The sequence below is a fragment of the Plecotus auritus genome (assembly GCF_963455305.1).
Source record: "Plecotus auritus genome assembly, chromosome: 1".
In the NCBI taxonomy this organism is placed as follows: Eukaryota; Metazoa; Chordata; class Mammalia; order Chiroptera; family Vespertilionidae; genus Plecotus; species Plecotus auritus.
Window position 1 is genome coordinate 202478690 of NC_137770.1, and position 16803 is coordinate 202495492.

The 16803-nt window shown below is 38.2% G+C and overlaps 1 protein-coding gene across 1 annotated transcript in view; it reads right to left on the reverse strand.

Annotated features, from left to right (window-relative positions):
- The window catches only part of MOB1B (MOB kinase activator 1B), a 59585-nt gene that overhangs the window by 41737 nt on the left and 1045 nt on the right, over positions 1–16803 (reverse strand). The window lies entirely within an intron of this gene.

The following is a 16803-nucleotide window of genomic DNA, read 5'->3' on the forward strand; positions in this document are numbered from 1 at the left end:
TAGTACCGCCCTTACCGGTTTGGCTCAGTGGATAGAGCGTCGGCCTGCAGACTCAAGGGTCCCAGGTTCGATTCCAGTCAAGGGCATGTACCTTGGTTGTGGGCACATCCCCAGTAGGGAGTGTGCAGGAGGCAGCTGATCGATGTTTCTCTCTCATCGATGTTTCTAACTCTCTATCCCTCTCTCTTCCTCTCTGTAAAAAGTCAATAAAATATATTAAAAAAAAAAAAAGCTATAGTACCTTCTGGGGTGATGAAAATGTTCTGAGTCTTGAAAGGAGTGTGGGTTATACAAGTGTGTATACATTTGTCTAAACTAATTAAAATATACTTAAGATCTGATCATTTCACTATTTGTAAATCATAATAAAACAAAAATAAAAATAAAGCAATGAACTTGAGCCTACCAACATTTATCTCTGAACTATGTAATATGGAAACACTTTCCATGTTGTTCTTGAACGTTTATATAATTTTTTCTTTACTAAGCTTTTGCCCCTAGTTCTTAATCTATTTTGAGCCTCTGATAATCTGAAACACAGTATAAGCCTTCTCTCTAGAGAAATAAGAAACATATTTTTCATACAGAAATTCTGTTCATAAACCCAGATAAAGAACTCCTGCCCTACTCCTTTCTCTCAGGCTAGCATGACAACATTCAATTCTAAAATATTTGAGCTCCACATTTATTTTCTAAAGTTACCTATAGATGTACCCTTCTGGATAAAACTACACAGACATTCAGGATGAATAAGCATAGGACTTTTATGCAATGAAAAAAATCTATAGATTACAGTCTACGGTTTGTTTTTTCTATTAAATAATAATTCTAACAGAAAGGTTTGATCATATTTGTAGAATAATTTACCTTAAAGTTCAAAACCATGGAATTTGTAGGAAATTGGATGAATTAAATTAATATTCTTAAAAAAAATAAAGAAGCTCATGTTGATACCGATAAAAATCTGATAAAGTGTCCTGGAAAATGAGAACAGCCCTTATTTCTTTTATTTACTGAAACTGGAGAAAAATATTAGAAACATGAATGTAAAAGTTATTCATTTTTTCCTTTAAATCTAATTTCAAATGCAGCTAGTTTGTTTACCTGAAAATAAAATAAAAATAATTCCTAATTTAGAGATAAATTTTACCAATGACTAATTAAGGTCAAAGACATTAAAGATTTAAATAAGATTTGCTAAAGTATACTTCAGAAGCATAACCTGAATAATCTGGAATATCACTAAAGACTGATAATAATGAATAAATAAAAGATAGTTTCTTCTAGCTCAAATTTCGATTAACCTGTTTTCTTAAAAAAAATCAGGTATTGAACTATTCATTGAAAATGACATTTAAACTCACTACAAACTAATCGCAGTAACAAAGACAACTCAAAAAACATAAAGCAGCTTAACTTTTTTTTCACTCAGAGACACTATACAATTGTGGATGCTAACAGAAAGGCAATAAAAATAGATTAGTACTTATAAGAAGACTATTTTGAAGAGTGATGGTTGAAGATGGTGAGCTGAAAATACACATTAGCTTTCGTTCCCTACTCAAGGTGACAATAAAGTGAATTTTTTTTAAAATCACAACCCCAAAAGAACAAAGAGAATGAGAGAGGAGACAATAACAAAATTTTTTAAATTAGGAAGTAGATAAATAAATAACTTGATTTACATAAGGAAACATAATCCTAAAGCAAGCCATTTTACACCACAGATCTCACTAAAGGTTCAGATTTTAGTACAAGTAGGATACTGTGCAAGTGCGAGTGAAGATGATCGTCCAGACTTTCACAATTAGTTTAATCAGGAGTTACATGCCGTGGCCCCAATACCTAGAATTTAAAACTAAGAAAGAGTAGCACAAATGAGTGAAAAGCATCAAAGAGGAGAAAGAAGAAGAATAAATGCAAGGCTCCGGAAGATGGCTGCCAACAGAAAGGCAAACTGAAAGATAGTGCGTGAATGAGAGAACGAAAGGAGAGTGTGTGGTCCCATGGGGAGTGTTTATTGGTGAGTTGAGGGACAGCTATACTCCAAGGGACTGTTGGGATTTGCCAGAAGGGTTCCCCTGACCGGGCAACCTGCACTGCTGCTAAAATACCTCCTGGAACAACCAGCTCTGATGCGGAGACCGCACCATCTTAAAGGGGAGAGTGGCTGTTATCGGAAGTCTAAAAATCCCGGAAATCTACAACACCACCCAGGGAACAGCTGCGAACCCAGGAACACTGGACCCCAAGAAGCGCAAATACGCGGACTCCGAGGAGCTCTGCACCTTCTCACGGAAAGGTCAGATTTCGCCTAGGAAAAGGAGAGAGAGAACTACATAACCGGACACCAGGAGAAGAGAGATCATGGGGAGACAAAGAAACAGACCACATCTAAAAGAAAAGGAGGCATCACCAGAAAAGAAAGTAAACGAAATGGAGGCAAGCAAGCTGTCACAGAAATAATTCAGAGAAATGGTCATAAGGTGGCTGAAAAGAATGGAAAACAAATTCAACAATATGTGTAAGAACCAAGAGGAAATGAAAAAGAACCAAGAGGAAATGAAAAATGACATCGCTGCCATAAAGAACTCAATACAAAGCATCAACAGTAGACTAGAAGAAGCGGAGGACCGCATCAGTGAGCTGGAAGACAAGGTAGGAAAAAATACCCAAGCAGAGCAGCATCTAGAACAAAAAAAATTAAAAAACAGGAGGAGAGCCTAAGGGAACTTTGGGACAACAAGAAACGAAACAACATCTGCATAATAGGGGTGCCTGAAGGAGAGGAAACTGAGCAAGCAATAGAAAACCTGTTTGAAGAAATGACAGAAAACTTCCCTGATATAGGGAAGAAAAAACTCACACAAATCCAAGAAGCTCACAGAGTCCCAAACAAAATGAACCCCAAAAGACCGACGCCAAGGCACATTATAATTAAATTAGCAAACACCAACGACAAAGTAAGAATCTTAAAAACGGCCAGAGAGAGACAGAAAGTTACCTACAAAAGATCCCCCATCAGACTAGCGACTGATTTCTCAACAGAATCACATCAGGCTGGAAGGGAATGGAATGAAATATACAAAGTCATGCAAAGCAAGGGTTTGAATCCAAGAATACTGTATCCAGCAAGGCTATCAATCAAAATTAAGGGTGAAATCAGGAGCTTCACAGACAAAAAAGGACTAAGAGAGTTTATTACCACCAAACCAGCAATGCAAGAAATACTAAAGGGTCTGCTCTAAAAGGAAGAAAAGAAAGTGAAGAAGGAACACACGGATAAAGAATAAAAATGGAGACAAACAAGTACCTATTAATAACTTTAAATGTAAATGGATTAAATGCCCCAATCAAAAGACATAGGGTAACTGATTGGATAAGAAAAGATGACCCATATATCTGCTGTCTACAGGAAACCCACCTCAGAAAAAAAGACGAACACAGACTGATAGTGAAGGGACAGAAAAAGGTTTTTCAGGCGAATGGAAATGAAAAAAAAGCTGGGGTAGCAATACTTATATCTGACAAATTAGTTCTCAAAGTGAAGGACATAAAAAGAGATAAGGAAGGTCACTTCATAACACTAAAGGGAGCAATCCAACAAGAAGAAATAACTCTGGTAAACATATATGCACCCAATACAGGAGCACCCAAATACATAAAAAAACTTCTGGAGGATATAAAGGGAGAGATTGACAGCAATACATTCATGTAGGGGACTTTAATACCCCACTATCACCATTGGACAAATCCTCTAAACAAAAAATCAGCAAAGAAACATCAATCCTAAGTGACTCACTAGACCAGATGGAATTAATTAACATCTTCAGAATATTTCACCCCAAAGCCACAGAATATACAATCTTCTCAAGTGCACATGGGTCATTTTCAAAGATAGACCACATAAATTGGGTCACAGGCAAAGTCTCTTCAAATTCAACAAGATAGAAATCATATCAAGCATCTTCTCAAATCACAATGGCATAAAACTGGAAATCAACTACAATAAAAATAATCCAAAAAAATCAAACACATGGAGACTAAATAGCATGCTATTAAACAATGACTGGGTTACCAGAGAGATCAAGGAAGAAATAAAAAACATCATGGCAACAAGCAACAATGAAAACACAATAATCCAAAACCTATGGGACACAGCAAAAGCAATCTTGAGAGGGAAGTTCATAGCTCTACAAGCCTACTGCAAAAAACAAGAAACAATGGTAATAAATTACCTAACCCTACAACTCAAAGAGTTAGAAAGAGAGCAACAAGAGAAGCCCAGTGTAAGCAGAAGGAAGGAAATAATAAAGATCAGAGCGGAGATAAACGACATAGAGACCAAAAAAACAATATAAAAGATCAACAAAAACAAGAGCTGGTTCTTTGAAAGGATGAACAAGATTGATGAACTTCTAGCCAGGCTCACAAAGAAGCAAAGAGAGAGGACCCAAATAAACAATCAGAAATGAAAGAGGAAAAATAACAACAGACCCCACAGAAATACAAAGAATTGTTAAAAAAAACACTATGAACAACTCTATTCCAACAAACTGGACAACCTGGAGGAAATGGACATATTCCTAGAAAAATACAACCTTCCAAAACTCAATCAGGAAGAATCTAAACATCTCAATAGGCCAATAACTATGGAAGAAATTGAAGCAGTCATCAAAAAGCTTCCAGCAAACAAAAGCCCAGGGCCAGATGGCTTCACAGGGGAATTTTACCAAACATACAAGGAAGAACTAAAACCTATCCTCCTCAGACTATACCAAAAAATTCAAGAGGAAGGAACACTTCCAAGCTCATTCTATGAAGCCAGCATCAACCTAATACCAAAACCAGATAAAGACAACACAATGAAAGAGAATTACAGGCCAATATCCCTCATGAACATAGATGCCAAAATCCTCAACAAAATTCTAGCAAATCGGATTCAGCAGTACATCAGAAAGATCATACACCATGACCAAGTAGGATTTATCCCAGGGATGCAAGGATGGTACAATATCCGCAAATCAATAAACATGATACATCACATAAACAAATTGAGAGATAAAAATCACATAGTGATATCAATTGATGCACAAAAAACACTTGACAAAATCCAACACCCTCTCTTGATAAAAGCAAGGTGGGAATAGAAGGATCATACCTCAACATCATAAAAGCCATATATGACAAACCCACAGCCAACATCATACTCAATGAGCAAAAACTAAAACCATTTCCCCTAAGAACAGGAACAAGACAGGGATGCCCACTCTCACCACTCCTGTTCGACACAGTACTGGAAGTATTAGCCATTGTGATTAGACAAGAAGAAGAAATAAAAGGCATCCAAATTGGAAAAGAAGAAGTAAAACTGTCCTTATTTGCAGATGACATGATACTGTACATAAAAAACCTGAAAGACTCCATCAAAAAACTATCAGACTTAATAAATGAATTCGGCAATGTAGCAGGATACAAAATTAGCACCAAGAAATCTATGGCATTTCTATACACCAATAGTGAACTTACAGAAAGAGAGACTAAAAAAGCAATCCCATTTACCATCGCACCAAAAAAATTAAGATAGCTAGGAATAAACTTAACTAAGGAGGTAAAAGACCTATATGCGGAATACTACAGGACACTGAAAAAAGAGACAGAGGAAGACATAAACAGATGGGAGAACATACCATGTTCATAGATTGGTACAATCAACATCATTAAAATGTCCATACTACCCAAAGCAATCTATAGATTCAATGCACTCCCCATTAAAATACCAACAGCATATTTCATAGACCTAGAAAGAGCTCTCCAAAAATTCATCTGGAATAAAAAAAGACCCTGAATAGCTGCAGCAATCGTGAGAAAGAAGAACAAAGCAGGTGGGATCTCAATACCAGATTTCAAGCTGTATTACAAAGCCACTGTTCTCAAAACAGCCTGGTACTGGCACAAGAACAGACATATAGACCAATGGAATAGAATAGAGAGCCCAGATATCGACCCAAACCACTATGCTCAATTAATATTTGACAAAGGAGGCATGAACATACAATGGAGTCAAGACAGTCTCCTCAATAAATGGTGTTGGGAAAATTGGACAGATACATGCAAAAAAAATGAAACTTGACCATCAACTTACACCAAACACAAAAGTAAACTCAAAATGGATAAAGGACTTCAACATAAGACGGGAAACCACAAAAATACTAGAGGAATCCACAGGCAGCGAAATTCAGACATATGCTGAAGCAATTTCTTCACCGATACCACTCCTAGGGCAATGGAAACTAAGGAGAAAATAAACAAATGGGACTACATCAAAATAAAAAGCTTTTGCACAGCAAAAGAAACCATCAACAAAACAACAAGAAAGTCCACTGCATGGGAGAATATATTTGCCAATGTTATCACCGATAAAGGTTTAAACTCCAACATTTACAGGGAACTCATACAACTTAACAAAAGGAAGATAAACGATCCAATTAAAAAATGGGCAACGGGCCGAAACCAGTTTGGCTCAGTGGATAGAGCATCGGCCTGCGGACTGAAGGGTCCCGGGTTCGATTCCAGTCAAGGGCATGTACCTTGGTTGCGGGCACATCCCCAGTGGGAGGTGTGCAGGAGGCAGCTGATCGATGTTTCTCTCTCATCGATGTTTCTAGCTCTCTATCCCTCTCCCTTCCTCTCTGTAAAATATCAATAAAATATATTAAAAAAAAAAATGGGCAACGGGCATAGATACTTTTGGAAAGAAGACAGAAGGCCAAGAGACATATGAAAACATGATCAAAGTCATTAATTATCCAAGAAATGCAAATCAAAACGACAATGGGGTACCATCTCACACCTGTCAGAATGGCTATCATCAACAAATCAACAAATGACAAGTGCTGGCAAGGGTGCGGAGAAAAAGGAACCCTCGTGTACTGCTGGTAGGAATGCAGACTGGTGCAGCCACTGTGCAAAACAGTATGGAGTTTCCTCAAAAAACTAAAAATGGAACTCCCATTTGACTCAGTAATCCCACTTCTAGGAATATACCCCAAGAAACTAGAAACACCAATCAGAAAGGATATATGCACCCCTCTGTTCATAGCAGCACAATTTACAATAGCTAAGATTTGGAAACAGCCTAGGTGCCCATCAGTAGATGAGTGGATCAGAAAACTATGGTACATCTACACAATGGAATACTATGCTGCTATAAAAAAGAGGAATTCTTACCATTTGCAGCAGCATAGATGGACCTGGAGAGCATTATGGTAAGTGAAATAAGCCAGGCAATGAAAGAAAAATATCGTATGATCTCACTCATTTATGGAAAATAAAGAACGTTATAATCTGATGAATAAAAAGATACAGAGGCAGTGAAGCATCGAACAGACTGTCAAATTATAGCGGGAAGGCTGGGGAGTGTTGGGGAGGAGGGGAAAGAGATCAACCAAAGGACTTGTATGCATGCATATAAGCACAACCAATAGACACAAGACACTGGGGGGAGGGGGGTGTGAGGGCATGTGACAGGGGTTATGAGAGGCTGGAGGAAGGTCAATGGGTGGGAGGAGATATATGTACTACTATTAGTAATACTTTAAACAATAAAATGAAATTTTTTAAAAAATGCATATAACTAAATGCAAAAATCCTCCCATTTTCTCTCCAGTTTCTTCTTTTAACTAAGTGAAATGTAAATATCAGAACTACCATTAAAAAAAAAAAAAACGAACAAATTCTTTAAGGCTAGCAGGACTTCTCACACATACAATTATACAGAGTAGCCGAAACCGGTTTGGCTCAATGGATAGAGCGTCGGCCTGCGGACTGAAAGGTCCCGGGTTCGATTCCGGTCAAGGGCATGTACCTTGGCTGCGGGCACATCCTCAGTGGGAGGTGTGCAGGAGGCAGCTGATCGATGTTTCTCTCTCATCGATGTTTCTAGCTTTCTATCCCTCTCCCTTCCTTTCTGTGAAATATCAATAAAATATATTTAAAAAAAAAAAAACAATTATACAGAGTATTTACTGATAAAATGATAAAGAATGTTCTGAGTTGGCCTGGCCAGTGTTGAGCATTGGTCCTTGCACCAAAGGGTCTCAGGTTCGATTCCCTGTCAAGGGCACATAGCTGGGTTGCAGATTCCATCCACCACCCCAGTGGGGACCATGAGGGAGCAACCAATTGATGTTTATCTCACATAGATGGTTTTTTCTCTCTCTCTTTCTCCCTCTCTCCCCTCCTCCCTTGCACTCTCTCTAAAAATCAATGGGAAAAAATATCCTTGGGTGAGGAAATAAGTAAAATTTAAAAAAAGAATGTTCTAAGTTGTCATAACATATAACTTACTCATGCTTATAAATAGTTTGACCTATAAATGCTCAAAAACTATAACCGTATCATAAAGGCACAGTCTTCAGATTCACTAACAGTTGGACACTACTATTTACGCTTTGGGGAAAATTTCCCCACCTTGAAATAATCCAGAAAGAAAACCCCCTGGCATAGTTCTCTAGCAGACTTCATGAGAAAAGCGATAAATCTGATAAGAGTAACAGGTAAAAATTTAATCTACCTCCAGAATCTACAGGATATTTACAGCTCCACGTAAGCCATATGCCTCCCAAACATGTTTATTATTTGCATTAATTTATCAGTTTAATATCTGCATTAAAATATCAGAAAGATAACTAAGAAACAAGAAATTCGATTGGAGTTACAAATCTCAATTTGTCCTCCTTTACAGATTATAATCCGTGCTCATCTTGGAGAAAGTAATATTTTCCTAGTAAGTTATTAGTATTTTAAAATTTAGTATTTTAACTGTAAACACATTGACAATTTTAAAATTATATTCTAGCATTACTTTTCACACGACTATTAATTTTTAAATTTCATTTATTAACAAAGAGCTCCATTCTAAATTTTAACATAAAAGATACTATTTTTGCCGAAACCGGTTTGGCTCAGTGGATAGAGCGTCGGCCTGCGGACTGAAAGGTCCCGGGTTCGATTCCGGTCAAGGGCATGTACCTTGGTTGCGGGCACATCCTCAGTGGGACGTGTGCAGGAGGCAGCTGATCGATGTTTCTCTCTCATCGATGTTTCTAGCTCTCTATCCCTCTCCCTTCCTCTCTGTGAAATATCAATAAAATATATTTAAAAAAAAAAAAAAAGATACTATTTTTTCCTTTTACAATAAAAGAGAAAAAAAAGGTTGATGGCAATGGAAGCAAGCACTCTATGACAAAAGAAATTCTTTGGGAGAATCTTCCAAAAGATTTTTTTTTAATATATTTTATTGATTTTTACAGAGAAGAAGGAAGAGGGATAGAGAGTCAGAAATATCGATGAGAGAGAAACATCAATCAACTGCCTCCTGCACACTCCCTACTGGGGATGTGCCCGCAACCAAGGTACATGCCATTGACCGGAACCAAACCTGGGACCCTTCAGTCCGCAGGCCAAACCAGTTAGGGCTCAAAAGATTTGCTTGGTGTAAATATAGAAGCCCAAGAAGCTCTCATGATTATTATTCTTAGTAGTGCAACGGTGGTGGGGATGAGGGAAATGTTACTCTCATTCACGGCTACTGGAACACAATTTACATGTGCCAGGCATATGCCAATCCTTGAAAGAAGGGTAAAACAAGATCTCTACAAAATTGTGAAATAGAAATCCAATAAGCAGGTATCCCAAACCTTTCTGTGCACAGGAGCTATCGACATATATAAAAGCCTAAGCGACTGTCGCAACCGAAACAACCGAACGGATGACCGAACAGGTTGTGTGGGGTGACCAGGCCGGCAGGGGGGTTAGTGAGGGCCGACCAAACAACTGAGTAGCAGGCTGCGTGGGGCAACCAGGCTGGCAGGACGGGCAGTGAGGGGCAAGCAAACGACCGAACAACAGGCTGCATGGGGCAACCAGGCTGGCAGGGGGGGTAGTTTGGGGTGACCAGGCCAGTGGGGGGGGGGGGGAGTATGGGGCAACCAAGCCGGCGGGGTGGGAGTTAGGGGCAACCAGGCTGGCAGGGTGGGGGCAATTGGGGGCAACCAGGCCAGCAGAGGGGGCAGTTCGGGGTGACCAGGCCATCAGGCGGGGGGCAGTTAGGGGTGATCAGGCAGGCAGGCAGGTGAGCAGTTAGGAGCCAGTGGTCCCGAGGGGTCCCGGGGATTGGAGAGGGTGCAGGGTGAGCTGAGGGGGCCACCCCCCATACACGAATTTCATGCACCGGGCCTCTAGTCTACTCATATTTCCCCAGAAGTCTTTGGAAGGGGGAAATTAGAGCAGAATGAAGAGAATCGCTCATATCTCCACCTACCATTGTGAAAACACTTGAAGATGTCATTGATACGGTTTTTTTAAAGCTGTGTGTAATATACACTAGGCACTATACTAGGTGGTAGAAATTTAAAAGTAGTTTTGAAACTAATGCATCTTCAAAGAGGTCACGCACTCTGATGAGGAAGAAAGGCCTGAAAACTGACCAGAACAGTATTTTTTTATGAGGGCTATATAATAAGGACTACAGAGGACACTGAAATGGTATCTAACAAATTGGCAAGGGGGTACAGGTCAGGGAAAGAGCTGGCTCCAACACTAAAGAAATGAGGGTGGGGAAAAGAAGGGCAGTCCAGCCAGAATAACAGGAACGGCATTCACAAAGGCAGGCAGATGTGGAAGAAATACATGTTGAAAGAAATACAAATAAAATGGCTGAGCTCTGTGGGGGAGAACAAGGCAGGAGGGCACCTATGAGGCTGGAATGATAATATGGAGGCTCCTTATACCCACCACTCCAGGCCACTTTACTCTGTATCTGTGGGACAAAGGATTCCAGCCACTTCCTTACCTTATTAAAAAATGCAGAGTTAGACTAGAGAGATAGTGGCAGCAGTGCCAAAACCAAGCAGGGCAGCCCCCAAAATCTATCCAATAGAAGCGGCCCATGCCGAAAATACAGAGACAAACATCTGCAAAACTCTTACCATTTTGAATACATGAATATACTAGGTACACCTTATAACTTTTATAAATACCAAATACAACTATTTTACACTTACATGCAAAGAAATTTGTATAAAATGCGTCATCAATAATGTTGAAACGCCCTAGCTGGTTTGGCTGAGTGGATGAAACCTCGACAAAGAATGTTTAAATTATATTCTAGCATCATTCTAGCCTGCAGACTGAAGGGTCCTGGGTTCAATTCCAATCAAGGGCACATGCCCAGGTTGCAGGCTTCATCCCCAGTAGGAGGTGTGCAGGAGGCAGCCAATCAATGAATTCTCTCTCATCTTTCTCTCCCTCTCTGAAATCAATAAAAATATATTTAAAAAATAATAATGTTAAATGTTCATTAGCCAGTGGACTTAAAACTCATGAGTTAAAAGCAATTATTGGTGATTTTACCACGTCACATGTTAGTCTCCAATTTTAAGATTCTTAAAGGCAGAGACCACAACTTAATTTGTTTCTAAACATCAGTTTTGACAAACTGGTTTGTTATTCACTGACTCAAAAGTGCCATTCCTAAGAGTTAAAAATAAGATAGACTGGCAGATTGGCTCAGTTGGTTGGAGCATTGTCCTGTGCACCTAAAGATTGAGGGTTTGATTCCCGGACAGGGCACGTGCCTAGGTTTCTAAATTCAATCCCCAGTCAGGGCACGTACAGCAGGCAATGGATCGATGTTTGTCTCTCTCCCCTCTCCTCTCTCTCTAAAATCAATAAACATGTCCTTGGGTGAGACTAATAATAATAATAATAATAATAATAATAATCGTAATAAGAGAGCCAGATGAATATTTTGGCAGAGTGTGGGGAAAGGTTAGGGACATTGAAATCGGGCATCTGGGAGTAAAAATCATTCTCACAGGGAGTTTTTAAACAAAGAGCTATCTCAGTAGTGAAATCTTCCTTTGCTGCAGGGTGTTAGCAAAGGAAGAATTCTCTAGAGTGGGAAGGTCACGCTGGGGCTCTGTCAAAACATGATCTGGGCAGCAAGATAACCAAAAAAAAGTTGCTATTAAGGACTTTCACGTCTCCTGCTTCTATTTAAATATTCTGTATTTACACTGAATACTAAGAAAGTTCTTAAGTTATATCATGATCTCTTTCTACAAAGAAACACACAAAAAATATTCTTTCTAATACCCAATATAACTATTGAACTATTCTCATCAAATTTCAATTTGAAAACAACAAAAGAACTTAGGCAGAAAGATAAAACAATAATAGCAATAAGAAATTCAATCTTTCATCACAAATAATGGTAACAATAAGGCTACTTGGCTATGAGGTACTTAAACTATTACCAAACAATATTTGCTTATCTTCTAACTCCTGCTTGTCTTTTTTTTTTCTTCAAAATCCTCAGAAAATCAAAGTAGCACTGATACATATGATAATAAACCCACAGAAATTGGCTATAACTTAAGTAATCAGAAATGATGAATGTTTATAAAATATAGTAACAGCTACTAGCAATCATCGCACTATTGAGATATTGGTAATGAACTAGGTATCATTGCTGCACACATAATTACAATTTACTGAGGTCTTTTACATTCAGTATCTCTAATCCTCCAACATCTGAGGTATGGTCCTAAACACAGGAATATCAGGAAAAATATAGAAATGTGGGAAGGAGGGTTAAAAAAAAGTTTTCTATAGGATTTAACATTCTTAACAGATACCATTTTTCATGTAATAATTCATAGCTATTCTGCTTCATTTCTAATATAAAATTGAAGAGAAGGTCTACATGTTCTTTCATGTATCAGAAACTCCAAAGGTACAAAAACTCTGCAACTACATCAAGAAAAAAAGGCAATAAAGATAAAAGTAATCACATAGCAATTGTTTTGCACTCAATAATGTAAAACAAAAGCAATCCTATATCAGATGGGAGGAGTAAACTAAGACCAGCCAACTGACTGCAATTCCTCAAACTTTAGTTCTGAAAAGATGACCATATTTACTTCCACTTCTCCCACCAAAAGAGCATAACATATTAAACCAGGCTGTCAGGTAACAAAACCGTTAAGGTAATACTTAGTTGACAGCCATTCAAAATGATGTTGCAGAATTATAACTATTGACATAAAACACAAATAACAGTTATCCCTGAAGGTGTGATTATGAGTGACTATTTGCTTCATTTTCTTAGCAGTATTTCATAATTTCTCCACCATGTTTATCATTTTTACATTAAAAATGGAAGTAAAAAAATAATTTACAAGTATTATTTAAATTTAAAGGTTTCTATTTTCTCTTCCACCATTATATTCTTGGTGAACCTTACAAAATGATCCCAGTAATTTGAGATATTAATACCTAGTAACCTAAGATTTCTCTTAAAAACAAGATCTGAATACCACCTTTTTATATAATTTTATCAATTACAGATAAGGCAGTATGATGCAAGATCTCTGGATCTAGTTTGCCAGGATTCAAATCCCAGTTATACCACTGACTGGCTACATAATTTTGTGCAAATTATTTAACCTCTCTTTGCCAGTTTCTTCATCTGCTATGCCTGACATATAGTACTTAGCTAGCTATTTTATTATCATCATTTTCTTTCACAGGTGAAGATACTGAAATACTAAAGTCATTTGCCAGAAAACAAAGATGCTGGGGGAGGGAGGGTAGGAAGGAGACAAGTAGACAGAAAAGCAAGAGACAGACACATACAAACACAATGAAATAAATCCTGGATCTCTTTTACTAAACTGCTATTCTGTTGAAGACAAATGGAAGCTCTGTAGCATAATGTTCAACAAATATTTCCTTTCTCAGCCTATCTCTTTGTTTCTTCCTATACAGAAATAAACCTGGTTTATATTCATTCTCATTCCTAAACCACCTTTCCTACAGACTTGCATTTTCAAGTTAGCTGTATTAGTTTTAACTCTGTTCCAAGTCTAATGTTTCTGTGGAATTCCATCAGTCAGAAGATACGTGCAATTTAAAAATGCTAGAAACACAGAGAACACTCAACACTCTTTTTGAGTAATTGTTAAGAACTCACTCTGATCCTAAATTTCCCTGAATTTTATATGCTTAAAATGTCAGAGGAGGAAAAACTCTTAAGTCAAGAGACTATGTTCCAATTCTATCATGGACAATAATTAGGCCAGTAACCTGAAGTTGGTGATTTTACCATTTCAGAAAAAAAAAAAGGTAAGTTATGTTACTGATAGAGCCCATCTAGCTTCAAAATTCAACAGCCTCTTGGACAAACCTGAAAATGGAGAATTCACAGGCAATTTCAGGCCTCCATGTTTCCTCTGACTGAAATCTCCCGTTTCCCATGTCCCCTTCCCTTTTAGAGAACTCTTGTTATATCATCCATTAAATATCCATCCCTTTTTTCATGAAACCTTCCCTGAGCCCAAATCAGATTGCTCCATATTCTTTGGACCCCCAATGACTGTATTACATCTATTATAGAGGACTATTTATAAACTGTCTACCAGCTCTGAAGTCCCACTTCTTGCACAATGCCTAGAGAACACAGCAAGTCCTGAAGCTGTGTTTAAAAACTTGAGTCTACAAAGTTAAATTAGGTTCCTGTGAAGGTTCCCTAGGCACCATCTGGGGAGTTTAGCTCAACCTGAAGATGCATGGAGGCCAATTTGCAGCACAACCACAGCTTTGTCCCAGTCAGATCTACATATGCAGTGCAAATTTATTTGCAAATTTGTACAAAAGCTACACAAAGGCGTCACTGCTGCAGATTATCTGGACACCCTCTGGGGATTACCTAATCTCCCTCACCTTCCTATCCAAAAAAACCTCTTCACCCTGTTCTACTTTGTTCCATGGCATTTTAAGACCACTTACCATACTATATGGTTGCTTAATGTAAGCTCCACTAATGCAGGAATATTTATCCAATTTGTCCACAAATGATACCCAATGCCTGTATCAGTGCCTGGCACAATGAATGTTTTTTTTTTAAATATATTTTTATTGATTTCAGAGAGGAAGGGAGAGGGAGAGAAAGAAACATCAATGATGAAAGAGAATCATTGATAGGCTGCCTCCTGCACACACACCCCCCTACTGGGGATCCAGCCTGCAACCTGGGCATATGCCCTGATGGGGAATTGAACCATGACCTCCTAGTTCATACGTCGACGCTCAACCCCTGAGCCAAACCAGCCAGGCTGAAGGATTTTTTTTTGTTTTGTTTTGTTTTTTAACTAAAATTCTTTCCTTCTATCTAAAAGCCCTCATGAGTTATGAGTCATTGCCTTTCTAACACTATCTCGCATTGCCCTTATTTCCTGAGCTCCATCCATTTATAGTCACCTTACGAGGAAGCTTCCTAGAACTGGAAGAAAGTATTTGTTATTTAACTCCTAAATTGCAACTCTTATTTTCTTTGCTCACCTGATGGTATAGAAATAATTTTCAGAAAACCATACCAAATAACAGATGAAATAACCAAAACTTTGTTCTTTACATTCTAATAATTTTTATCTACAAGGTATTCACTTCAGATTTTAAACGTCATGGTGGACAAAAAACAAAACCAAAAATGTTGGATTACTCTTTTGGATTGCTAAGCACACAGGCTCAAGATGTTGAGAATCTACTAGTATTAACTGTAATATGCAACCTGACTGAAAAATTGTGCCTCAAACAGTACACTCTAATGTTGTGTGTGTACATATATATATATATATATACACACACACACACATATATATATATGTGTATATATGTGTGTGTGTGTGTGTGTGTGTGTGTGTGTGTGTGTGTGTGTGAGAGAGAGAGAATATATATACAATGGCAAAAGATAAAGCCCATATTCTTCAGGAAAGCATTTTTGTACCAGCTAATATGTTTCAGGAGAAATTAACTTATCCACTGAATTTCTGTAGCTAATAAATACTGAGCCATGTAAAAAATATTACATTTGTATTCAGAAAATACCACCAAAACCTTGTCCAGCCCCAAATTTCTGCCAAATATAGTTCTTCCCTGTTTCAACCAATTGAGCTGTGAGTTCCAAGAGACACAAGCCCATCAGCAGCAGTCATGGACATCACCTATATTACTATTTTGAAGATAGCTTTTAAGTTCTTGAAGAAATAAAACATCAGCAATGCAAACAGACTCAAGATGAGAAGTTTCAAGCTGAGATGCCTGGATATGTTGACTCAAACTAAAATAGAAAACAAAGACTGAAGTCACCCAGTCCTCTTATCTATCACCATTTATCTGAAAAACTCAACTTCTAGGATGAGACCAAAACAAAGGCTTCACAACCTCAAATGTGTTAGGCAGGATGACAAAAGCCAGGCCCCTTATGCATGTTAGAATGTCTGTCTGCAGGTTTGTCTTCTGTGATCTCTCAATTTTGCTTAAACACCCTAAAAAGAATTCATATTCTAGATATGAGCATGTGAAAATAAGGGTTAAGTTCTCAGGATTCAAGTGCCAAGGTGATGACTAAAAATTATGTAAGGTGGGGAAAGAGCATCAGAACATAAAATTATCATTAAATGATATTTTCTCTACAACAGTAGAGTATGGGGTGGGTTTCAAGCTTCGAGCTTTTATTAGCTTTCTAACCACAGATTAAACATGAATGAATCATAAGGAAGCCTTCTGCGGGGTGCAAGGTCCTGTTTTCCGAGGACGTGAGGCTTGTCTGCTGCCTCCATACCCCTATCTGGCCATCCCATCTTTCTACCCATACCCCGCCCCCCAACATGTCTTGTAGTAAGAGAAGGGAAAAGACAGCCAGTACTAAACTAAGTTGTCATTTACAGATGATTTGCA